The following is a 27391-nucleotide window of genomic DNA, read 5'->3' on the forward strand; positions in this document are numbered from 1 at the left end:
TTCTCCTTTTCTAGACTTCTCATACCTTCCTGTTGGGATAAAAGTGGTGGTATCCATTGTCCACTTTCAGTTACCATGGTGAAAAGCCTTGTCTACGGTGTTTGAAGTAGTTTTTCTTGAGAAAATGAATAGGTCGGAAAAATGTAGTATGTATGCTCCTTTAATCTAAGGTCAACTAAGAAATTCATCAATTGAAGGTCACGTCCCCTTCCCATTATTTCTTGCTTATAAGCACAACTACAATCAACCACACACATTGCCATGGTGTCGATCATGTTCATTTGATGCTCATCGTCTTGGAAAGGAAGTGTAACCAATTCACCCTAGCTAAACTCTTGCATTTCATCCTCAGCTGCCTTACCATCTGCTTTGGTCATGAAAACAATGAAACTGATGTTCCATTGCCTTATTCGTTCTTCTTCCATTCTCGGCTGCCTCATTCTATTAATGGCATTAGGACTAGGCCAATCTAATGTCAGTGAAAGACAATTCTCATCCACCTGGCGCACTAGACTTTTTATATAAGGATTAGTTGTCTGAAGATCTTCATTATCAAGTATACTAATTGGCCTTCTACTTGAGTTAATCTCATTGGCTAGTTCATCGAACCAACCTACCAGTTGTGAGACTACCTCAAAACTCAGATTTGCAAAATCCAGCTCTATGTCTGAAGATTCTTTTTGCATGATTGTTAACTTTGGATGTGAAATGACCAGGCTATGTTCCCTTGGAGTAGTATCTATAAGCACAGAATAGCTGGTGGAAATGAGTTCAACCATGGACTTGGAAGGACCTCCATTATCCCAAGGCAATTTTCTACTCCGACAACAACAGATAATTGTGGTATTTTCTCAAACAAATGTGTAGCCTACTTTTGCAGGAGTCTTTCAATTCTCTCTTACCTCATTAAGAATACAACAATGTCACCAAAATCCTCCCTTATAAAATTATGGAAGACAGTTACCAATGTTGTGTTAATATAATCTGGTTCTACGTTGTAAATATGTAGAATTTATACAACATATCGTTGTTCATTAGCCATGAAGTTTGCCAAAACATTCAGTGCATCTTCATCTGGAGCTATAAGAAGTTATCCTTTTGTTCTATTCTCAAGTGACTACTTATTATTGGAAAGCTTAATCCCATGACAATGTTCTTTGAAAACCATATGTGTGAACATGGATTCAGAATCCACATATTGGTTTTGTTCTTCAGAAATGCATGTACCTGCAATAGACCTCAATTTAGCCTCTGCAACATTTTTGAGCATGACCATGGCAATTCCCACCTCGTTTATTGTTTTCTTATCATTTGGAAAATTGAAGGAAACTGTTTGAGAACCTTTGACATCCCCTGCATTATATATCAGTTGGATCCCACAAAAAGGAGCAGCAACCAAATTTACCATATTCCATTCCATATAAATACCCCTCAGGATGATTTTCCTAAATTTGAAGGTAGTTCTGGTAACAAGCAATTTCTTCGTCCACTTTCCCCATAAATTTTCAATGCATCACCCAGGTTATTCTATACCTCCAAAAAGATGGAGTCCAGGATGATAGAATATTTCTAGAGTGGTAATGCCAACTCTTGTTCATAAAAAGCGTTGGATAAATACCCGAAGGCAAATAGATAGTCAATACACAATTGGATTGTTGGTTGGTAGCGCAAAATTACATCTTGAAGCTCTCTCATAGCCTTTAATACATTTCCTTGGCTCAATTGAACATCCAAATATAGGCTTCAACCTGATTGCCCCCTTATAATAAACAAGGGCCTTCTGTAAACCCCCTGCTTCCATTAATAGCCCAGCCAAGCACAAATACTCCAGTCCAAATGATGATGATGCTACGGGTCCCTCAAAAAGTATAAAAACTTCATTCACTAGGCAACGCAATTATTGCATAGTTCTAACTGGGGTAACTTTACCCTTAAATTCCTTTTCTGGCAGTGGCCCTTTCTGCATTGACAATTCTTACTTAGACAATATGTTCATTGAATTCTCCATAGGCATGAAAATAGATAATTTCTGCAAACTTCATTCTTACCTCTGAAATCCTGTTTATGGTTAGAATAAGCACCAGATTTTCAATATGGCTTCTTCCATTTGCCCAATCTATAATCAGTTTTGAATCCCCCATATCTTAGAGACCATCAATTCCTTTTTAAGTTGCACATTTCAGAAGTAACCATAAAGTGTAAAACTCAGCTCTATTATTAGTCCTCTGGTCTGTTGCATACTTGAAAGAAACATAACGTTTTTCTATTAAATACAAAATGCTACTAGTTTCACATTTCCTTGGAGTTCCTTGATAGGCACTGTAAAAAAAAACCAGCCTTATTTTTGTTGATCTGTGGAACCTTAAGAATTCTTGGACGTTTGAATTTTTCAGGTTTTCATGACCCTCCATAGGCATATCTAATTTGATGGCATACCTGAGTTGAAGGATTATCTATATCTTGGAATATCATGTGATAAAAGAAATTCTTGTATGTAGTGATTTGACCTTTGAAGTAATATATGCAACATATCTCAAATAAAAATTCATTTGTTGTCATTGGTGGCTTGCCAAGTCAATGAAAGCAAGGTGTTGTTATTACTCCCACTAAGGTTCAAGTCCTCCAATGACATGCTCATACCCATGATAATATGTGTGCCAATGCTTATGAGAAATGGGCAGATCCAGGTGTAAGTTTCATCTAATATTGGTAGAATAAACAACCCACACTCGTGGCATTTTAACCAAAGGGTTCTCTCATAGAATGGCAGTGTTTTTTATTTATTCACTATCCCCATGATAATGTGTGTGCCAATGCTTATGAGAAATAGGTAGGAAGTGTAAGTTTTATCTAATATTGGCAGAATAAACAACCCCCACTCTTGGCATTTTAACCAAAGGGTTCTCTCATAGAATGGCAGGGTTTTTTATTTATTCAATATCCCCATGATAATGTGTGTTCCAATGCTTATGAGAAATAGGTAGGCCCAAGTGTAAGTTTTATCTAATATTGGCAAAATAAACAACCCCCACTTCTGGGGTTTTAACCAAAGGTTTCTCTCATAGAATGGCAGGGTTTTTTATTTATTCAATATCCAAAATAAAGCAATTGCAGCTTCATTGTATTGTTCGGAGGTGCTAAGTCAACCAAAAAATATTTCCTTATCTATTTTGACCACTCATCAAACATTCAACAATCAAGTTCTAGATGAATAAGACCACCACCACCTCATGCATCATCCGCTATTGAGTACTGTTTCAGGAGTTCAATTTAGACATCCAAGATAATCTCAGAAAGATAACATAATTGCAGATCATCTATCATAGTCAGTGAATTGAGTAGAAGGGAACCCTGATATGGTCCTGGAGTGCACCTGTTTGCAATCAGCAAAAGGACACCATGGTTCGCTGATATAGATAACTTTGGTGTTGGTGGGGTGTTGCCACAACCTTTTTTGAAAATGATCATAGATCATTGGTGAAACAAAGTGCTGCCTTGAATTTCCAGGAGCTTGTACAAACAAGATATTGATTATGTTCTGCAGAGATGTGAAAGAGAGGATGAGATCTATCACGTTTTGAGCATATGCCATGGAGACCTTTCTGAAAGACATTTTGCAGCCCAAAAGACTACACACAAAGTGCATACTGTTGGCCATCTGTTTTCAGAGCTATAGAAAAGTACGCATGGTCATGTGATTATGTCTAGAGAATGGGAAAATTTTCAAAAGACAGGTGCTACACCCTTGCAGCTAGTTCTAGCCAGACCCTTTTCAAGAAAGGGTATTGATTTTGTAGGCCCTATTTCCCCTGCCTCAAGGAATATGAGATGTTCTTGTTTTCCTTGATTATCTTCTAAGGAAACTGGTCTAGAAATGAAAGAAGCCCCATCAGAGGATGCTGGTCTCTAAGTATATTTTTTGCTACTGGTCTAGAAATGAAAAAAGCCCCATCAGAGGATGCCGATCTCTTCTAAATCTTCTAGATTAGTTCAATATTGTGTTTGGAGCCTTTTAAATTTATTTGGTTATTTCAAATAATAGAGAAATATAGGGTGTTTTAGATTAGTTGTTGATTGACATTATGTATCATATTTAGTTCTTAATTCTTATTTATAAGAAAGTTGTTCTAAGTCTTCAACATATTGGTAATTTTATATATTTATGAATAGTCTGATTGATTGAGTAATAGTGTCCTGTGCAAACACTCTTCAGATTAGACTAAGCTCACCTGAGAGATGCTTATTTCCTCAGTATTATGTCTCTCAATTTATTCACATATATAACAGATTTAGAATCCTTTGATTTTATACTCTGTTCTGGTTTACTCTGTTATTTTACTGTATACTTTAGAATCCTTTGATTTTATACTCTGTTCGGGTTTACTCTGTTATTTTACTGTATACTTGGTTTTATTTAGAGACCGGTATCAGAGCAGGTTTAAGGGGATTTTAGGTTTTTTATTTTTTTTGAGTTTGCTTGAGATGGATAGCAATGTGAACAGTAGTACATAGACAAAATTTCCACGGTTTCATATCAACAATTATGATAGAATGTATGATATTTAGCATATCAAGATGAAAATTAATCATTTCTCTGAAGTTATTTGGAAATAGATTTCTGCATGTTGTAGTTCATGCTGCATTTATGGACTTACTCAAGCTGAGAGGAATATAGTAAAAGAGAATAGGAAGAAATACACTAAAGCCTTTTGTCTTATATAAACGGCAATGCAGGACTTCATTTTTTTGAAAGCTACAAAATCGATGTATGGCATACATTGCAAAACAAATATCAAAGCAGTAGAGCTGGTCAAACAAATATCAAGGCAGTATACCTTGTGGAGTTACAATATCTAAGAAGAGATATTGAATATTTGGAGATGAAGGAGCGCAATTCAATTCCTTATTTCTTTATTTTCACTATAAAATTGGTTAATCTAACTAAAATTAATAGAAACATTATTGAGGATTAAAAATGATAGTAAACATTATGACCAGTTTTTTTCCTTGATTTGATTTTCTGGTTGTAGTAAGATTTTTAATGGATATAACTTGTGTGATTATTTGGAGATGAAGGAGCGCAATTCAATTCATGATTTGTTTATTTTCACTATAAACTTGGTTAATCTAACTAAAATTAATAGAAACATTATTGAGGATAAAAAATGATAGTAAACGTTATGACCAGTTTTTCTCTTTGATTTGATTTTCTGGTTTTAGTAAGATTTTCAATGGATTTAAGATTTTCTGGTTTTATTCCATCTATAATTTTATGAATAAAGATTGAACATATTAACTAACATAGTTTCATTTTAGTTGTGTATCTACCAAGAGACTAGTAGCATCAAAACTTTTAAGATAGCAAATATCTTTTAGAGTGCAAAACTTAAAAAGAGGTTTGCAATTCAAGAGATTCGATCCATCTCATTACTTAGTGGATACATAGTTCAGATGCATCTATGTTGGTTTTCATAAGCACACTTATAAAATGTTAATACATGCCCATCATATATATAGACATATTTGATTATTTTTGTTATTAAATTTTTTCAAAATGTTAGAACTATCTCTGTTTCTTATAGAGAGAGGAAGAGAGAGATTTAATTCCCCTTGTTATTAAAAATTTTCAAAAAGTAGAAGTATGATTGTTTATCTATCTATCTATGTGTACATTGAATTATTTTTGTTATTAATATTTTTTAAAGCATCATCAAACATTAATTGAATTGCAAATTTCCCCATATCATTAATTAGAAAGTACCTATTAATATGTTTGAAGGTTTTAAACATATATATGTTAATGTTCAAATATTTTAATCAACATATAAGAAAAATGCTAAATTTGATATAAAATTATGCTATTTAAAATAGACTTCTACATAGTTTAGTAATAACTTGTATTAAACTATTATTATATTTTTGTTTTAAGTGGTACATGTCAACTAAATATAAAATGAATTAAATATTTTCTAATATTTATAAGATTATTTTTACATGGTATTTATCAATTCCATGTTAAGTAGTGAGCCAATTACTTATTTTCTTCACTTATAAAGTAGATTGAACATGCCGATGATAACTCCCAACACATCTAGATACATGCCGATGATAAATTTAAAAGGCTCCAGGAGATTAATGAAGAAACTATTGAGACCCTGCATAACAATGGCACACAATCAAGCTGATATTGTGGATCCAAATTTGACCACCATGCAGAAACAACACTAGATATCAGCAAGGTCAACAGGTTTGGAAGGATATTAGTTTGACAATCGAGTTGGCTATGTTAACAACTTAACATATTGCATTGTTGCAACTAAGTACAATCAAAATTAGAGATAAGGAGGATGAATTAAATTGGTCTAACAACCTTGATTCAGTCGGCTACACAGCAAAGCTTGGTTACAAAGCAGTGCTCACAGAGAAAACACAAGGGGAGCCAGTATGCTGGTAGAGAAGCATATGGAAAATCAAAGACGAAGTCAAAACTAAGTTGTTTAGAAAAAAGATATTGAAATTTAACTGAGGATATAAACCTAGGATACCTACCACAGTCCGGGTAGAATTTGAATATTTTTCTAAATTCTTAACCAGACCATATAAGGGTTCCCCTACATATTAGCATCACTAGTTGTACTTTGTAGTCCCATTTACCTATCTGTCAGGCTTTATTTAGACTTAAATAAAATTATCTTGCCTTATCTACATTGTTTCTCAGCCTTATATCTTATGCTACAAAATTAGATAGAACTTTGTAATAAAGGCAGGACAACCTTTCAATCTGAGTCTTGACTTACAGCATCCTACAAGTTGGTCAGGCTTAAATTTTTTTGTTGGCAGGTATTGAACGATGATACTATATCTATAAAATATATTTCTTCTGTACTAACTATATTGCCTAGAATATTTTGGTCATTGAAGTTGTGGGTTGGCAGGCTCTAATAGCCCACTTGGAGCACAACCCCTTGAAAAATTCGGCTTTAAGAAGAACTACATGAGAAAATTGCTGTCACTTAGATGTCAGTAAAAACAGGTAGGTCTTTAGAATTTTGATCATAGTTGAGAACATTCCTGAGATAACTTTCTTTGATACTCCAGACTATAAAATTTCTGAGAATGCTGCAAAATGGAAAAACTGGAACTAGACATGCTTAAACCTTCTGCACTCCTCAAAATAGTTCCGCTTACACTGTTTGATTTATAAAACAGAGAATGCCAAGCCAACTGAGCAATGGCATTCATCAACTCCTATATCTTCAGACTTGATTGTTTCTCTTGAAGTCTCATCTTCCGAAGGCTAGTGATTGGTCAGAAAGAAGCCTTGACTTTCAGTAGATGAGCTTTTCTCTAAACAAACCTCTTGATGTGGAAGTAATAGTGGCTTTCCTTGACCCTGTCAAGACTTCCAAATTAAGCTTTCCATCTTATTATATTTTAACCATTTATTTTTCACATGCTAAGGGATGGAGGCTCTACCCTTTCCATACTTAGATTTCTGGTTGTTCAAATTTCTTCCTCAGGTAGCAATACCCTTTCATTTGGCTTAGCATTAGCTTTTGAGTTTTGGGCATGGTAGACATACTGTAAGCTAGCTTGGGAGGAGGGGACCAGGTCCTGAATCTGTCAACCAACTTCTGTAGGAAATTAGGAATAATTCAAATAAAGTGATGTTGTTTCAATGTTATACAAATGAATTATTATATTTTATGTCTTAAAATTTAATAGTTTCCCATTATCATTGTTAAATAATTTTTGTGAAATTCCATTTTGCCTCAAAATTCAATTTCTGATATATGTTCTTTCAATGTTGACTCAACAATTATTTTGCAAAGTATAATTCTATTTTCTATGAACAAGTGAATTTATATGAAGCATATCTCAACGCTTGAAAACTGTTGATGCAGGTTTGCAGATCGATTGGAAATTTTACTTGTGGAATATTTAGTGAGATGTCAAAAGATAATCATGGGAAGAAACCATCAAGGCAAACAGATGTATTATCATACTTTCAAAAGGCTCCATCCAAAAATACACATCCTCTTCATGATTCAAGCTCCTTTGAACAATCTGTTACTGAGAGAGAGGTTAACTCTTGTGGAAATGCATTTGATATCCATACGATGGATGAAGAAATAGGTTCCTCAAGTGGTCAGGCTAAGATAAATGCAGTTTCAACAGAAATTGGTGATGAAAATGTTAAAGATTTTTCCTTGGAAAGTGACACAATCCATTCGCGGAAAAGGAAAAGAGGCCAGTGGGCCATAGGAAGACGATTCCAAGAAAATTGGGTCTCAAGTTTTCCATTTATTGAAGAAATACCTCCTACAAATGAGAAAGAGCTTTTCCGACAAGTTAGATGTATTGCGTGTAGTTGGAAAACTCAAAAGGAAGTGAAATTTCAGATGAAGCTAGATACGGTACAAAAGCATGCAGGAAAGGTGTATGAAAAGAAAATTGTAAATGGTAAAGAGAAATCTATTGTTAGATGGAAATCTTCCGAGGAATGTCGACATGTTGAATATGCAGAAGAATATAAAAAATATTTATTATGTAAGAGGAAACTTGAGGCGGACGGAGGAACCATCATATCTCTATTTGAAAAGATGATGGAAAGAAATTTGTTATCCAAGACGATACAATTGAGCACTGTATTTCACATCTTATCTAAAGGTCGTCCTATGACAGATTATCCAGATCACATGAAGTTACTATCTTTTCTTCAAGTGCCAAACTTTCCATCTTCTCATTGGTCTGTAACTAGTGGTTGGGGATGGGCAGGATATCTAGCTCAAGTAGAAAAGGATGATTTGAAAGAGAAGATTGCAAATGCTAGGTTTTTGGCATTGTCTTTAGATGAGGTTACAGCTATAGATAATACTTCATGGATTTGCATGAGAATTTATATGGTTAATGACCATATTAGACATTCCTATCTACTTGGGATTAATAAGATGAGAGAGACTTCTACAGCTGAAAATATTTATGAACTTGTTCTTAATGGATTGAAGGAAAGTGGTATGGATGAATTAATGATTGCAAAAAAGTTGGTATGTGTTGGAGCAGATGGAGCAGCGGTAATGCAAGGACAAAGGAATGGCCTTTGTGTTAGGCTACAACTATCAGCTTCACCATATATGCTTAATATTCATTGTATGGCTCATAGGATGAATCTTGCATTTAAAATAGTAAGCAAGTTTCCATCAGTTTCAAAAGTTGAAGATCTTGTACGTGAGACTCATGCATACTTTTCTCGTAGTCCCAAACGATATTTAGAGTTTCAACAATTTGCAGATGGTATTACGGATGGAAAAAAACTACTGAAAGATGTTGATACAAGATGGATCTCATTAAATGGACCAGCTCAAAGACTATTTAGTGAGTTCAAATCTTTGGTAGGGTTGATGTATGAAAATCGCTATAATGTAGACAAAGCTCAAGATCTTCTTTTTCAACTAACTAATATAGAGACATTATTGACATTGGCTGGAATTCTTCCTATGCTACATGAAATGAATGTCCTCGTGAAAATGTCTCAGAATCGCACAATGTATATTGCGGAATACACAAATGCAAGAAAGTCAACATGTCTTGCATTGGATAATTTGTATATGATGCCAGACTCTTTTACTGGTCCAGAGTTTAAAAGTTGGACTGAGATCATCAATATAGAAAATACTGAAAATTTTTTGACCTTTGATGAAAAAGGGATACTATGTATCGTAGTGCGTGGGTATATGGTTCCCTTTCATTATATTAGTAAGACAGGACGAATCACCAAAGATTGCCCCGTGTCAAGAGACCAATTTGATAATATTGTGATTTCAGTGAGACAAAATTTGATAGAAATTGCAAGATCACTATCATTAGAGATAAGAGAACGATCTCCTCGAGATGAATTGTTGGAGGCCATGTGTGTGGTATACCCTCAATATTGGAACAATTGTCAATGTCGAAGAACTTTAAAAGCTGATTTTCAAAAAAGATTAAAATGTTTAGTAGACCATTTTTGCAAGAAAGTCTGGATACATGGAGAACAAATTGAAGGTATTTTAGATTCATCAAAATTGTATCAACAAGGTGGACGCTTTGCTGAAACAATGTGGAAGCAATATCCTTTTTTGGAGAATCCTAATGAAAATGGTGCTATAACAAGATTATGGACTACTTTAAGTGCTAGCCAATACCTGCAAGAAAACATATCAGAATATTTCAAATTAGCAGATTTGTGTCAAACCATGATTTTGGGATCAGTGGAGGATGAGAGAATGTTTAGTGCATTATCATTCTTGAAGTCAAAGTTGAGGAACAAGCTTGATAAACATGTGGATACATGTTTAAGATTATATGTAACAAAGTATGACATTGACAATTTTCCATATGAAAGAGCGCTAACTCTTTGGCGATCAGATTGTGATAGAAGGGGAGAAAACAATATAATAAATCTATCTAATGAACTTGATATAGAACATAATGTTTTGGAGGCTCATAATGACAGTTCATTTAGAGAAGATCATGTTCACAATTTAGAAAATGAGGACCAAGATGAGAACTGGGAAATTGAACTACCCTAGGACTCTTATTTTGGTATACATGTTCCATTGATCATGCAAAATTACTATATGTCAACTTCAGGTAAAAATAGGTTCTATATTTGTATTTTTCATTGTAACATTGCAACAACATTATTTTGATGTGTGTTATTTTAAGATTGATGTTTCATATTTAATCATTACATTGTTTGTTTCTTATTTGTGACAGGAAATAAAGCTGGATTTGGTGAGGTTGGGACCTATTTCTTTTCATTTGCTAGCCATTTCTTGTCAGTGATTTGTCAGCCATGTTTTCAAGTCTTTTAGGTACTAAGTTGTTCGGGTCCCCACATGTCCTTAGGACCATTAAGGGATGAGATAACATGAGTCAGTCCAACTCATGCCCCGAATTTACTTTTTACCTATTGATGTAAGTGTTTTGTTACCACTTATCACCAACAAAATTCTACCATAACATAAACCAACTTGAAGACGACACTTCTCATCTTCCTTTTACATAAATGCTCTATGGATCTCCCTACTATACTTTTCCGAGACCAACGTCCCTTCTTGGTAGGTCTCTCCACCATACCACTAATCACACAATAGTAACTACTGCCTTCTATAAATCTCTCTAGTCTCAGTTATTTGTGTCCCTGTCACACTCGACCAATATAATCTTGCAGGTCTACTTTTTTATCATATCTTTATTTTTTGTTATTTTGTGTATTTAACATTAGTACCATCCAAGAGTAACGAGTTAGTGTTCTTTGGATTTGATCTTTGATTTGAAATGAAGTCAGATTTGATGAAGCTGGGACCTATTTCTTTTCACATAGACAGTGTCCTAGTATTAAATGATAAATAACTAATTTAAGAAGTCTAACGCTAAGCAACAATGGGCTTATTCAAGTACATGAAATTGCGTTGATGTCTAGCTCTAATATCTTAGAAAATTTTAGCAGTTTGTTTGCTGCTTGTTTAGAGGATTTTGTCAAGTTTGAAATTTTTGGTTTATTTTGGTCATATTTTTTTAGTCGCTTGACTTATTTCATGCATAGATCGACAGATCTAGTTTTATTTTTATAATTATTGTTGTTTTCTTTATATATTTGGTGGTTTGAGGAAAGATATTTGATTTCCTTTCACTTTGTGGCATGATTTCAACATCTTCACCTTTTAGAATATAGTAAAATATTATTCTTATTTTATGTTTTCTTGGAAAAGAATTATTGATATTTGGAAAGGGAAATAAGCCCTAGGTAGCTAAGCGAAGAGAAAAATGGTCTATGTACTAGGTTCCTGCGCATTCATCGTAGGAGACCTATTGGCATGAGACCGACATTCCTTTTATGCAATTACACTTTTTCAAGGCGGAGCTGAGTTTGCTGACTTGGGAAGAACACTGACAGCTGATCATAATGCTAAGGAGATTATAATGTTGGTTTCAAAAACAGGATTGTGAAAATTGTTTGCACTAGTTCTTCTTTTGGTCATATTTACTACCAAATTTGTGTCTTGCTGATTTTTTACATTTGTAATGACCTTGTGCAGAGATGGTTTGAAGAGCCCGATGTTAGAGTGTGAAGACTCTCTACAAACCACAAGGACTACATTTTCTTGGAGGGCACTCGATGTTCTTGGTGTTGCTGAGTCTCTTCGCTCGAAGCGTAAATGGATACAATGGTATGGCCATAACATCACTTAATTTGATCCTCTTTACTAATCTCCTAATATCATTTCAATACATCAAATTGCTTTGTTTTCATGGAATCCAAAGATACATCAGTAATGTTATTTTGTCTTGGAAATACTAAATTATTTTGTTTTGGTATCACCCAGTTTGAGTTGTTCTTTGCAACTACCACTTGATCATTTAACAAGCATTTGAAATTCAAAGTGAAATAAAGCTCTTTTAGTTTTTTTCCAGAAGAAGATTAGATGTTGATTGATTTCATTTTCCAACAAATGTGGTATTTAAGTTACTTTCTTCTTGCAAGTCGATTTTACCGTTATTAGTACACTGCTAGTAGATTTGTTTGACATGATCATTTTCTTCAATTTCAGGGTCGACTAGCTTAATGATAGTGTCCTTTTGCTTCAGCTCATGTTCATTCATCAGTTCTCAATTGATTCTCTCTGTGTTCAAAATGGATTCAAGTAGCTTAGGAATTACATCGATTTCCATGTTCATTCATCAGTTCTCAACTGATTCTCTCTGTGTTCAATGGATTCAAGTAGCTTGGAAATCACATCAATTTCCTTTTATATTGTATTAAAATGTACAGGAATGTCATAGTGGAATTGCTTTCCACAACAATACTTCTTTGTAACTATGGACTTTATCTCAACTCAACTAGATTTCATTTCTAACAAGAGATTTCCTTAATAAATTCCTCTTGACAAATTTTTCTGTTATAAAACTTTGCAAAAGCATACCCTTGGTATAGCTCAATACACAAGAAAATTCATTTTTGAAGCATAATTCTTATACTTGCAACTTTCATTTCTCTGTATAGACTTTCTAGAAAATAAATTGCGTGTAAAGAGTCTATATTCCACTCTTGGATTCATTTTGTTCGAGAGTTATGTGAAGGACTAACGAACCTAGTAGTCACAGGACGAAACAAACCCTGAGGCAGTAAAAATTTGTACATGGGTCCACATTTGCTCCCGTTATGGTCCTTACAGAGAGTGCATTGAAGGTAGGTATGTTGTAGTTGGTAGAATATGACGAATGTGCTCCCTTCATGTTCTCTAAGACGACAACTTACAATTATTTGACAATTTCCTCATCCAAATGATTTTGAATGAGTAATTTCATCTAAATTTAACTGATTTTCAAACTGGGATTTAGTCTTCTTAATTTAACTGATTTTCAAACTGAGATTTAGTCAGTGTTATTGAGGAGTGAAATAGAAACTGATTTTCTCTTGCAGAGAATAACAAGGATTGGTGTGAGCTTATACTCTGCCTTATAGACCTTCAAATACAAATAAGCTCTTGTATCCCTATTTCAATCACATAATTTAAATGAATATAATGTCATTTTATTAGAAAAATGCAATGAGTATGAAATAGATCATCAGAATGGCCACTATAGCCCAGGCTGGTGAGAACTTGAGTATTTTATATCTGACTAAACACATGCACGTGAAAAGAAACATCACCTGACACAGACATGAACAAGATAGAATCTAGATATTAGAATTTTGGGGAAAAACAATTGTGCCTTAACAGAGAGCTTCTTATCCTACACCACACATTTCACTCTTTCAAGGTGGAGTTACAAACTGAACATGCAATGACTGAGCTGCATGGTCACCAAAGTTGTAACACACCCAAAAAAACAATGCTTCATATCGGCTTCTCAATTATGTGTGTTTAGCATTAGTGATATAGTCTCTTCTGAACTTTTATTTCAAGTAGAAATTTGATTAAATTTCAAAAGTGCAAGAAATCACAGAAAACCCTCCGGCAGTAAATTGATAGGATAAATCTTCAAAAAAACCTGGAAGCTGTCCTGTTCATATTGTCCTGGACTTTTTAGCCAAGTTAATATGTCTGTAAAGAATACTATTTTATCCTAAGAAAAGATTGACACTTTGTTTATCACCAGATGAAAATAAATTAGAAGCAAAACATCAGGTTGGTGACAAATCCAAAACAAGTTGCAAGACTGTAACCCAATCTGCAAAACATCAAAAAACTGATTGTCCCAGAGTGGGATGCACTATGGGAAGCTGTGCTGTCCCATCTTTTACTAGTGTCAGCTTCATAGCACCTGCTTCCATTTCCAGCAGCTCTGTCTTTAAGAGAGCATCGACCTCTATCTTGATAGTGTTGTCATCAAGATATTTGTAGCTGATTTCCATTTTTAATCTTTATGGCAGCTGTTTATAGTCCTATAGGACTGAACGTATGGATGTTTCAAAGCTTCATTAGCTGTTATTCTTTTGTTTCCATCCACTTGTAACATTTGTTTCAGCAAATCCACACCTTCTAGACACCCAACATTTTTAACAAATCTTGTGAGGGATGGGAAAGGCTTTCCCGGATTTGGAAATATGATATCCAACTACTCCTTTACAGATTGCCCACGAAATAGCGGCTCACCGATGAACAATTCTGCCGACATGTTATTTGTTGCTTTTTTCTAGACTAGCTCTCACAAAGCATTTGAGTTGTTCCTGTTCCTGGTTGGTTTTTTTATAATTTTATAGACAAGTTCCATGTCGTGGAAATGTGAAAAAAGATAGTGATATTGCCACCATGTGGCTCTTATCATATATGGTTTTATACTTCTTCAAAAAATTCTCTAAGAGTTCACAATGCTAAAATTCACTAGGACTTTACAAAGTTTTATTATTTAGTGAAAGACTTGCCAAGTTCTTACAAGATTTTATAATTGAGTAAAATATTCGCCATGCCTGGTGAGAGATTCGCCAGAAAATTATATATACATATTATATTATTGATAAAATCGCCTTCCATTTTTCCTATATACCATGGAGATTCGCCCAATTATTATATTTATAAATTTGGGGGGGGGGTTCTTAAAATTTTCCCTGATGGCTGAGTATACTGCTGTTATTAATTTATTATCTAAGGCAATCTCTCATGGGATCGACTCGTTGGTAGTATATCTTGATTCTCAATTGATAGTGTCTCAATTAAATAACATTTATCGGGTACGAGATCCATATTTATATCGCTAGTATTTAAGGGTGAGGTTGTTGCAAAGATCATTTACTTATATTAATTATTTGCACATTCCAAGATCTCACAATTGGTTAGCTGATTCTATCGCTAATCAAGCATTAGACTGTCATATCAATCATTCATCACAATAAAATCAAGCATCAAAAAGTCAAACTGTATATATATATATATATATATCATAAAGCGTCTCGAGTGTACATATGTGTGTCCAAAAATATACAAAATTGGGACTCAAATGCCCATAACCATGTCCGGCATATCTAATGCCTCGGCTCAGGATGAGCATCTAAGTATGTAACTATAGCATTGGCCACACGTCGAAAAATGCGAACCCAGTCACGTGGCATGCCAACCACATGACGCTGCATATCCTCAAGAAGGTCCTCTATGGCGGCCATCGGTACTCGGCAGCTCAGTCTCGCCAAGTGTCGCTGGATGTTGTTTAGAGTCCGTTCTGTATCAGCAACCACCTCTTCGGCTCCTCGGCCACGCCGTCCATGCCGCGGGAACCCAACTGGTCATACTGGCCCAATGTCTGGAACATGATCATCATATCAGTCATTTGAATCTCATCAAAAAATATTTTTCAAAATGCATGATTATATTTGAAAAATCCAAAAAAATCATAAAATCAAAAAATTCTTACCAATCTCGCCCCATGCTGCATTCGGTGGTAACGCTAGATCAGGATCTCCTCAGAAATCCAGCCCAGCATAGGGGTAGTCATCCAGGGCAATGATCTGCTGATCCCACCAAGTGAAGAAGTCATCGTCGAAGGCAGTCCGTGGGACCTCCCCACCCCCCAGACGTTTCATCAGATCAGCCCATCGGCCCATGCGTGGATCGCGTGGGGTGCTGACGGAAACTGCTACCCTGGGACGGAGTGCGGGAACCTTCTCGAAAAAGAAAGTACATAGGATAGTCCCATATCCAAAGTTCTTGGTTTGTCCCCTCCTAATAGAAGTGAGCTGGCTTTTCATGTTGGCCAGAAGAGCACACCAGTCGAACACAGTAGTGAGACAGTCAACTGCCACGCTCATGTTTAGCCGTGATGCCTGATGCAGAGAGGATGATCCGTTCACTCGAGCCATGGTGAACAGGATTATCCTAAGTGATAAACTTGCCACATGTGTGATGGAAATCTAGCTCCCAACCTTCTTGGGATGTCCTGGGTAGTATATCTGTACATAGCCCTCTATCGAGAGGCTACTTCATGTCCTGCCTCGGGACTGTACTACCTCTCCCCTTCGGGAAAGGCCCGTGATAAAATAGATGTCCTCCACTTCTACCCTAAGCAGCATCTGATCAATCATAAAGGCTTCCTCATCGACATCCCAATAATCAATGAGCATCTCAAGCAGACACGTGTTCGCTTTCATATTTGGCAATTTGAAAAATTTAAGCAAACCGCATCCCCGTAGGGCATCTAATGCTTTTGGACTGTTCATAACTTCATTATCTACTGCTGCATGCTCTCTTTCACGCCACGTGACCAGCATCCTGAGAAAAAATCAATTTAAAACCGTTAGTTTTTGTTTAAAAATGGTTCGCGGCGTATACGCGGGTCCCTGTGCACACAGTCACGTATAGGGCCCGCGTATACGTGGGTTCAATATTACCAACTCGCGTATATGCCGCGAGGAAATTTTTGACAAAAGTTCAACAGTGAAACATCAATCAAAAATCTTAAAACCAGTCACAATCAATTGCAAGCTAAGTATAAGAGTTACCTGGAGGTTTTTGACGAATTTGAACGGTTAAATCTAGCTGTGGGAAGTTTTCTCCTTTTGCTCCAAATCCTTTGCTCTCAAACTCAAATGGTAAAAATGGTGAGTCCAAAATGCTTTTTATGAGTTTTGAAAATGTAAAATTTTTTCAACATTTTATTTTGTTTGGCCTCATGTGACTTTTAACTTGGGAGCTTGGAATGTCGAGAATGGTTTGTTTTTCAGGACATTTTGGACGTTTTTCAGTTTCGAGATGGTTCCATGACTGCTGACCTGTCATGGCAGGTATCGTTTTCTCACTGGCATATAGGTTAGGGACACCATTTTTTCTGTTGCATTATGCATACTAGCCTCCATTTGCCGATACATCTGCCATAGGGTTGATCCCATCGTGTTATGGTTCGTAAGCCATCTTCACTCGCCGATTCTTTAAATCATGACACGATGGTAGAGCCATCCTTTACATGGGCATCCTAGTTAGCACCTCACTGACATTTGTTGCCCATGCTGCTCTGATTTGAGTAGGCTCGGGAGTCCTCTGTAGTCCCGCCATGACTTATGCATTGAAGACTCATTCTTCTTAGCTTCTTCGCTTCGTTCTGGCCTTATACCCTAGAGGCTCCTTTGTGTTGAGTTGTACTACTGCATTGCATGTTGACCACCTGCACCTATTGGCCTAGAGCCGGCTTCACTTGGACTCGTGTTTAAGCCAACTTTTGACCATGACGTCTGCAAAATCAACCTTGCATACCTTTGACTTCTGTAGCTTGACACACCTTGACCCGTGGAAGGAACATACCTTTGAGTGTCACTGACCAGTTTTCACCTCCTTGCATTGAGCATAGGAACATTCCTTTCCCAGGAACTAGATCATCTGTTTCACCGACACTCGTTCTTTCCACTGTACCATAGCATTCTTTTATTCTTTTTCCAGCTTAACAGAAAAAGACAAAAAAATTAAATATTCCAAAAAAAGAGTGGGAACGGGATAGTATTTCCATTTATTGTTGGCAGCTAGAGTCAGTCGTGTCGCCCTTGAACAAAGCACTCAAAACAAAGTCTCCTTCGTATGGGTGGGATTTAGTTTGACTTAGGTATGCCATAACCTTGTTATTGAGTCAGTTCTCCCCCGATTGGTTATCTCTTCCAATCATATGGAGGGGTCGTTCGTGCCTCCTCCATGGCGAACTTATATAGAGTCATCATATGCTGCCACATAGTCACATTGAGTCGTGCTTTTGTTCAAGGGAAGTTAGCCTGAGTCGGCCTCTCTGCGGTGTCTCTTGACTCATTTTTCAGTCGGCCATCCCTGGTTGTCAGTGTCATGTCTATCATCACATCAGTTATATTGGTCCTTTACTCGTGCCGATTTGAGAAGGTCCCCATTGACTTCTTGCTGGCGGGTCTTGTCCTTATCGACGATGACATCTTGCTCTAAGGACAGGCCTAGAGCTGCACCCTGGCCCTATTTTCATTATTGATAGGTTACCTTGTGCTCAGCATCGATCAGTATCATGGGTCTTTGACTGAGTGGTTTCCCTTGTGTTCGACATCAGCTTACATTATCACACATTGGGATTCGTGCAGTACCTTGGTTTCCATTTGACCCTATTGGTGGATACCTCGCCTCTGTGTCAGCTTTCATTATTGGTTGGTTCAGAGGGTTTCTGCTGTGTGCTAGCCACATCTTGTGTACGCTAGAAACATACTTCAGTTGGGTTACTACATCTTTTTCGTCTGATTCCTTCCACATTATTGGCCTATGGGTTACACTCGTGCTAGATTGATGAAGGATGCCTTAATGCCCTCCTTCTAGCAGATCTTTCCCCATCGACTCTGGCTCATTGCTCTGGGGCAAAGATCTAGAGTCTATTTGGTAGTACCTTGGGGTTTGCAGTCATTAGTGGCAGATCCTTCGCTATCAATAGTGGGAAACCATCATTGTCTCCTGATCGATAGATTCTTACAGGTGTTCGACTCCAGCTCATATATTCACACTTGTTAGATTGTACTGGGTACCTTGACGCTCATTATCACTATCGGTGAGTAGTCTCACGTTTGTTAACGGTATACATCAATGACCGGTAATCAAACGATTTCTCACATGGTCGACTTCAGATCATTTATTCCCATGGTGTAGAAATGTACCACGGTGGTCGGTGAAGACCTCAGGTTGTATCAGCATTCATTGGTTCACTTGACAGTTGCTCCTGTTGCTGCTAGTTGATACCACTCCACTTTATATGTTGCAGTCAGTCATGGCGAGATTCTATATGCTGGCACCTGAGTTTGCAGTGTAGTACCATCCTATTCCATCATGCTCAGTTGGTACCTTTTGGGATCAGTCTTTCGTATCAGTGATCCGTTGCATCTTTCCGCATCATTGACAGTCTTATATGTGATATTCAGACATGTACTTGTTCATCATGATCAGATGATCCATTATGTATCTTTCAGTCCTTTATACTTGTATACTTAGTGGATCTGCTTGTACTTGATATGCGGACATGCTTTACTTTTTCTGAGCATGGGTATGCCCACCTCAAACAGTGTTTCTTTCTAATCTCCTTTGGTGGCATGGCAGGCTGAATTCTGGTGAAGTCCTCCTCGGTTTTTGACAGACTTCCTTTCCATGTACTTGCATAATACATTTCGGCCATCATGTACCCCTTCTGACCTCATATATTAGGGGGCATCTATTATAGCTCCAAATCACACTCTTATGGTTTGTGATGATGTACTCATGGCCTAGGGAAACCCCTCCTTCCAGACTTGGTCCTAAAATTTAAAAAACAGTGTTTTATCCCTTATACGCGACATTGCCCTGAGTTAAATGCGTGTATACGCGGGTCTGTGTATATCCAACCTGCGTGTATGTATTAAAACACTTAAAAAAATATAAAACTCCTTGTTTTCGGGCGGAGATCGCGAGTTTTACCTGCTGATCACCTATTAGTGCCCGTGGCCCAATTGTTCCCAACCAACTCCTAACTAAAAAACTACTTTGGGAGTGGTATAAAAAGACCTCAAAGGGAAGGCCTAAAGGAGGAGAGAAGAGAGAGAAGGGTTATTATGCTGAGATTTTTCCCTTGACCAGGTCTAAAGTCCCTTGTGCCTTCTGCACTTCCCCCATTTTGTACAGGAAACCTTTGTTTCCTTGTGTGTTGATGTTCATCCACCATTTATGACATCATGGAGAGAGTCATGGAAGGAGTTTGTTAAAGGCTTGAGGCTGGAACGGATCCGGACGGAAGCTTTGCTTGGAGCCTGCTGAAGGTGACTTAGGTGAAAATATTCCTTTTTATGTACTTTGTTTGTCTATAATAAAAGAAACACATGTCTTGGTTCCCGAAATGAATCTTCTTTATGTTAATGATATTCGTGTTTAGAATTCATATGTGAATGGTTGTTTGGATTTCATAACTAACTACCTTTCTTTATAACATGAAGATGGTTTCTTTATAAGTTTTTTTCCATGTACTGTTGTGTTCTTTGAATTGGTTGTTTTGAAGGACAAAAGAGAAGAAGGGAACTCCAAGAAGGGTTTGGACTCTAAGGGCCTTCTCAAACGTAGGACCGAAGGTACGTACCCTTATCATAGAATTTGCTTATAATAGAACAATGTAAACTTTGAAACGGGAACTGATACTGTTACCCGTTTTGTAGAGATAGCAAAAAAGTGACATGATTTCGAAAATGGGTGATGTAGAATGAACATGTTTTTTTTAGAGCATAGTTTTTGACACTTTAATACTTTTATGTACATTATGTTTTAGAATCATTTTAGAATGGTAGTGATTTTCATGCTGATTTTAAAAAGTGAGTATTCTGCATCACTCCCTTTTTTTAAAAGACCTGTTTTTTGGCTTTAAATTTTCTAACGTATAAAATGTAAATAATTATTTTGTAAATTTGATCATTTTTGAAGTGGTCGTTTTCTTCACATTTTCTTGTTTTTTATTTTAATTTTAACTTTTTTTTAGTGAGGTTTTTATTGTTTTGCATTTTTAAATTAGGAGGTCGATATTTAGAATTTTCGATATTCTACATATTTATACATCCTTAATTAATTTTTCACTCCACATGAAATAATTGTTTCTAAAAAACAATATTTTTTAACAATGGACATAAAAATAACCATTTTTAACATAAATATAACTAAAAAACTACACGTTTTGATAATTTTTTGCTAGAATTGACATGTCAAAATCACAATTTTTATACGAAAATTTTAAGTAAAAATGGTTAAATAATAGTTTTTTTAATGAATTTCATGTAAAAAAAATAATAATAATCACTTTTTTTTCAAAAAATAATGATTAACTTAAAATTTAATGCGAAAATCACATATTACAAATATTGAACGTATAACAACCTTAATTGAGTGTTTCCATACTTGATTAATAATTTCATAAATGAAACTAAAAATTGGTGAAGATAAATTGTGAATTGTGGAAGAATTGTGGAGAAACTACAAACATTTTGTGTCGGGCCTATCTGCTGATATCAAGCAATTGCATTGGAATTCTACCTTGTTCTCCAACTAAAAGTAGACACATACATTCAACCATAGATTTACTCTCGAACGCGTGCACAAAAAGGGCTATAATGTGTTGCATATTAACGTACTCCATGTTCGCTGCTGGGTGCTTCCTCCTCCCAGAGGAGAAGGGAAGGAATCTGAAGTCATTCCCACCGATATTTATATTGGTTTTTGATCCGTCCTCGAATCTTTCTGGCCTGAATTCGAAAGGCTCGTCCCACAATTTGGGTCATGTGCAAAACCCCATATGTTGACAAACATAATGATTTGACAGGGGATTCTATAGCCTGCAACATCCACGACCTTTTCATTTAAATGGGGATCCGTCAACAGAACCAACGGATGGAGACGAAGAGCTTCCATCATGATGTAATCCTATTATGGAATCTACCACATGTCATATTCATCCACCAGCCAACCATCGCCCACGACTCTGTCTATTTGTCCTTGCAGTTTTTTCAAAACCCTCTGGTTTTGTATCAGCTCTGCAATTTCCCAGTCAATTCTAGTCGTCGTAATATCTACATCGAACAATGGCACATCCTGACGCACACAAACATAGATTCAAATTGAGCTGTAAATTGTAAAGTTTGAAACAAATTGAAGAAACATATCATCATTAATCCCATAAGGTATTTTTCTGAGAGCTATTCTTGGCCTTGGAGGGACAAGAAAATATGCACAAAATCCTTGGTCTCCTCCCTCATACTCCCCTATGATTATTTTTCCAGGTCATGCCTATGGTTGTCTATAATGAGCCTGTACACTCTCTCTAGATTTTTGCTTACCCTTCTGACTCTTCGATCGTAGCCTTGCAAATCCAACCAGTCCAAAAGAGGAACAAGGTCGCTAACAATTAAGGTGTCGAAGTTAACCATAACATCTTTCACATCCTCCATGAATGATTCCATTTCCTCGATGTTAACCATTTGCTTCCACATAGCATTCCAGATAAGAAAATGAAACAGGGAGCAATCTCATCCCTGTTGAACAACCTGTCAAAGAAATTTCGTGCTCAAATTTTCAATGTGAAATCCCCAGTACCAACGTATTTGAAATCCAGGGTGCAGATGTATCATTGAATGCATTTAAATTCATGTATTATCCACCACTTTTCAAGGAGTCAGAGTTGTGGACGCACTCCAAATGAGGAGAGTTGTCAAGTTGCCAAAATATTGAAAGTATTAATGGAACCAACAACGGAGACAGATGGCCCCCATTGGCCACGTCAACCAGCTTGAGCAACATACCCCGTTCCTCTATGTTCGCGCCATTGAATGTCATCATCAGTGAAGTCTTTCTCAGAACTAGGTTTTGGTAAGGAGTAATATGCAACTATGGAACTCGACATTTATATCGTGCATGATTTCTTGACACTAGCCCACTCCATGAAGAAAGAATGTTTTTGTAGCATGTATCATATAGATTTATGTTTGAATATCATTTAGATTTTCATAAGGAGTTAAGTCTTCCCTATCATCATGTTCTCGTTTCAAGGAAATTCATGTGACAAATTCAGCTGCAGTGACGGATAACAGAATCACTATTGTAAAAACTCATGGAATGCACTACCAAATAAGATAGTTGAACTCTGTCTATGTAAGGTGAAGCATAACTTTGATTCAATGTAGGTTAACTTTTTCCGACTAAGTTGATGTATGATTTTTTCTTTAATGTGTAATCTTTATGCCTAGTATTGTATCTTATGTATAAAACAAGCGCTGAGACTGCGGTAGTCCCTGCCGCGCAAGTCAAAGGAGAAATTGGAGAAATTGGGGCAGTAATAATGCATTGATAGCAGCGGTAGTCCCTCGGCCAAATTCTGCCGGTAGAAAGCTAAATAGTTAAAAATTGTCAAGGTTTTTTATAAAAGGTCGTGATCATCCTTGAAAGTAAATCAACTTATTGATTCTGCTTGTAAGTAGAATAGTTAAAAATTTCCAACGGGTTTCATGTGTCCTAACCATATATATGAAAGAAAGGCTTGCAAAGTTTATTTTCGATGATAATAGTGATTCTCAGAATTGCCGGGTGGCTGGTCGATTCTCAGAATCGACCAGCCACCGCCCCGCCACCACTTGGGTGGTGGCGGGGCAGTGGCTGGTCGATTCTGAGAATCGACCAGCCACCCGGCGATTCTGAGAATCAATTCTAGTCGTCGTAATATCTACATCGAACAATGGCACATCCTGACGCACACAAACATAGATTCAAATTGAGCTGTAAAGTGTAAAGTTTGAAACAAATTGAAGAAACATATCATCATTAATCCCATAAGGTATTTTTCTGAGAGCTATTCTTGGCCTTGGAGGGACAAGAAAATATGCACAAAATCCTTGGTCTCCTCCCTCATACTCCCCTATGATTATTTTTCCAGGTCATGCCTATGGTTGTCTATAATGAACCTGTACACTCTCTCCAGATTTTTGCTTACTCTTTTGACTCTTCAATCGTAGCCTTGCAAATCCAACCAGTCCAAAAGAGCAACAAGGTCGCTAACAATTAAGGTGTCGATGTTAACCATAACATCTTTCACGTCCTCCATGAATGATTCCATTTCCTTAGCTATAGGAGGGTGGGACTGAGTATATTTGCTTCCACATAGCATTCTAGATAAGAAAATGAAACAGGGAGCAATCTCATCCCTGTTGAACAACCTGTCAAAGAAATTTCATTCTCAAATTTTTAATGTGAAATCCCCAGTACCAACGTATTTGAAATCCAGGGTGCAGATGTATCATTGAATGCATTTAAATTCATGTATCATCCACCACTTTTCATGGAGTCAGAGTTGTGGACGCACTCCGAATGAGGAGAGTTGTCAAGTTGCCAAAATATTGAAAGTATTAATGGAACCAACAATGGAGACAGATTGCCCCCATTGGCCACGTCAACCAGCTTGAGCAACATACCCTGTTCCTCTATGTTCGCGCCATTGAATGTCATCATCAGTGAAGTCTTTCTCAGAACTAGGTTTTGGTAAGTAGTAATATGCAACTATGGAACTCGACGTTTATATCGTGCATGATTTCTTGACACTAGCCCACTCCATGAAGAAAGAATGTTTTTGTAGCATGTATCATATAGATTTCTGTTTGAATATCATTCAGATTTTCATAAGGAGTTAAGTCTTCCCTATCATCATGTTCTGGTTTCAAGGGAATTCATGTGACAAATTCAGCTGCAGTGACGGATAACAGAATCCCTATTGTAAAAACTCATGGAATGCACTACCAAATAAGATAGTTGAACTCTGTCTGTGTAAGGTGAAGCATAACTTTGATTCAATGTAGTTTAACTTTTTCCGACTAAGTTGATGTATGATTTTTTCTTTGATGTGTAATAATTATGCCTAGTATTGTATCTTATGTATAAAACAAGTGTTGAGACTGCGGTAGTCCCTGCCGCGCAAGTCAAAGGAGAAATTGGAGAAACTAGGGCAGTAATAATGCATTGATAGCAGCGGTAGTCCCTCGGCCAAATTCTGTCGGTAGAAAGCTAAATAGTTAAAAATTGTCAAGGTTTTTTATAAAAGGTCGTGATCATCCTTGAAAGTAAATCAACTTATTGATTCTGCTTGTAAGTAGAATAGTTAAAAATTTCCTGTGTCCTAACCATATGTATGAAAGGCAAGCTTGCAAAGTTTATTTTCGGTGATAATAGTGATTCTCAGAATCGCCGGGTGGTGGGGCGATTCTCAGAATCGACCAGCCACCGCCCCGCCACCACCCGGGTGGTGGCGGGGCGGTGGCTGGTCGATTCTGAGAATCGCCCCACCACCCGGTGATTCTGAGAATCAATTCTAGTCATCGTAATATCTACATTGAACAATGGCACATCCTGACGCACACAAACATAGATTCAAATTGAGCTGTAAATTGTAAAGTTTGAAACAAATTGAAGAAACATATCATCATTAATCCCATAAAGGTATTTTTCTGAGAGCTATTCTTTGCCTTGGAGGGACAAGAAAATATGCAGAAAATCCTTGGTCTCCTCCCTCATACTCCCCTATGATTATTTTTCTAGGTCATGCCTATGGTTGTCTATAATGAACCTGTACACTCTCTCCAGATTTTTGCTTACTCTTTTGACTCTTCGATCGTAGCCCTGCAAATCCAACCAGTCCAAAAGAGGAACAAGGTCGCTAACAATTAAGGTGTCGATGTTAACCATAACATCTTTCACATCCTCCATGAATGATTCCATTTCCTCGATGTTAACCATTTGCTTCCACATAGCATTCCAGATAAGAAAATGAAACAGGGAGCAATCTCATCCCTGTTGAACAACCTGTCAAAGAAATTTCGTGCTCAAATTTTCAATGTGAAATCCCCAGTACCAACATATTTGAAATCCAGGGTGCAGATGTATCATTGAATGCATTTAAATTCATGTATTATCCACCACAGCAGCAACCATTCTACCAGCAAGCAGCACGGGCATAGCCATAGGTTAGCAGACCCCGTAGTAGTTTTTGTCTGAGCAGATCTTACTCGCTTCACCCACTCTTTGAAGCATCACTGAATCTTAAGAACCAAATCGATCGTCTCGTAAGCGCAGATAGTCAATACGTGAAATCGGAGTGAGAAAGTAAAAGCACAAGTAAGTCGTTCCTACCCGAATTCCACTACCCTAGTGATGCCGATGCCTGCATGTATTGGCGCTATTTGCCCTAGTTCAAGTTTCGGATATGTCAAAGAGTCAGAGTTGTGGACGCACTCCAAATGAGGACAGTTGTCAAGTTTCCAAAATATTGAAAGTATTAATGGAAATGGAGACAGATGGCCCCCATTGGCCACGTCAACCAGCTTGAGCAACATACCCCGTTCCTCCATGTCCGCGCCATTGAATGTCATCAGTGGCCCTAGTTCAGGTTTCGGATATGTCAAAGAGTCAGAGTTGTGGACGCACTCCAAATGAGGAGAGTTGTCAAGTTTCCAAAATATTGAAAGTATTAATGGAAACGGAGACAGATGGCCCCCATTGGCCACGTCAACCAGCTTGAGCAACATACCCCGTTCCTCTATGTCCGCGCCATTGAATGTCATCAGTGGCCCTGGTTCAGGTTTCGGATATGTCAAAGAGTCAGAGTTGTGGACGCACTCCAAATGAGGAGAGTTGTCAAGTTTCCAAAATATTGAAAGTATTAATGGAAACGGAGATAGATGGCCCCCATTGGCCACGTCAACCAGCATGAGCAACATACCCCGTTCCTCTATGTTCGCGCCATTGAATGTCATCATCAATGAAGTCTTTCTCAAAACTAGGTTTTGGTAAGTAGTAATATGCAACTATGGAACTCGATTTTTATATCGTGCATGATTTCTTGAAACTAGCCCACTCCATGAAGAAAGAATGTTTTTGTAGCATGTATCATGTAGATTTCTGTTTGAATATCATTCAAATTTTCATAAGGAGTTAAGTCTTCCCTATCATCATGTTCTGGTTTCAAGGGAATTCATGTGACAAATTCAGCTGCAGTGACGGATAAAAGAATCCCTATTGTAAAAACTCATGGAATGCACTACCAAATAAGATAGTTGAACTCTGTCTGTGTAAGGTGAAGCATAACTTTGATTCAATGTAGTTTAACTTTTTCCGACTAAGTTGATGTATGATTTTTTCTTTGATGTGTAATAATTATGCCTAGTATTGTATCTTATGTATAAAACAAGTGTTGAGACTGCGGTTTTCCCTGCCGTGCAAGTCAAAGGAGAAATTGGAGAAACTGGGGCAGTAATAATGCATTGATAGCAGCGGTAGTCCCTCGGCCAAATTCTGTCGGTAGAAAGCTAAATAGTTAAAAATTGTCAAGGTTTTTTATAAAAGGTCGATTGATTCTGCTTGTAAGTAGAATAGTTAAAAAT

At 37.0% G+C, this 27391-nt stretch overlaps 1 pseudogene; it reads right to left on the bottom strand.

Annotated features, from left to right (window-relative positions):
* Nucleotides 1–323: 323 nt before the first annotated feature.
* On the bottom strand, nt 324–25730 carry LOC149139407 (cytochrome P450 782C1-like; annotated as a pseudogene).
* Nucleotides 25731–27391: the final 1661 nt, after the last annotated feature.

The sequence above is a fragment of the Pinus tabuliformis genome, chromosome X (genome assembly GCF_031772625.1).
Source record: "Pinus tabuliformis cultivar Carrire ecotype Pingquan chromosome X, CPIR1, whole genome shotgun sequence".
Lineage (NCBI taxonomy): Eukaryota > Viridiplantae > Streptophyta > Pinopsida > Pinales > Pinaceae > Pinus > Pinus tabuliformis.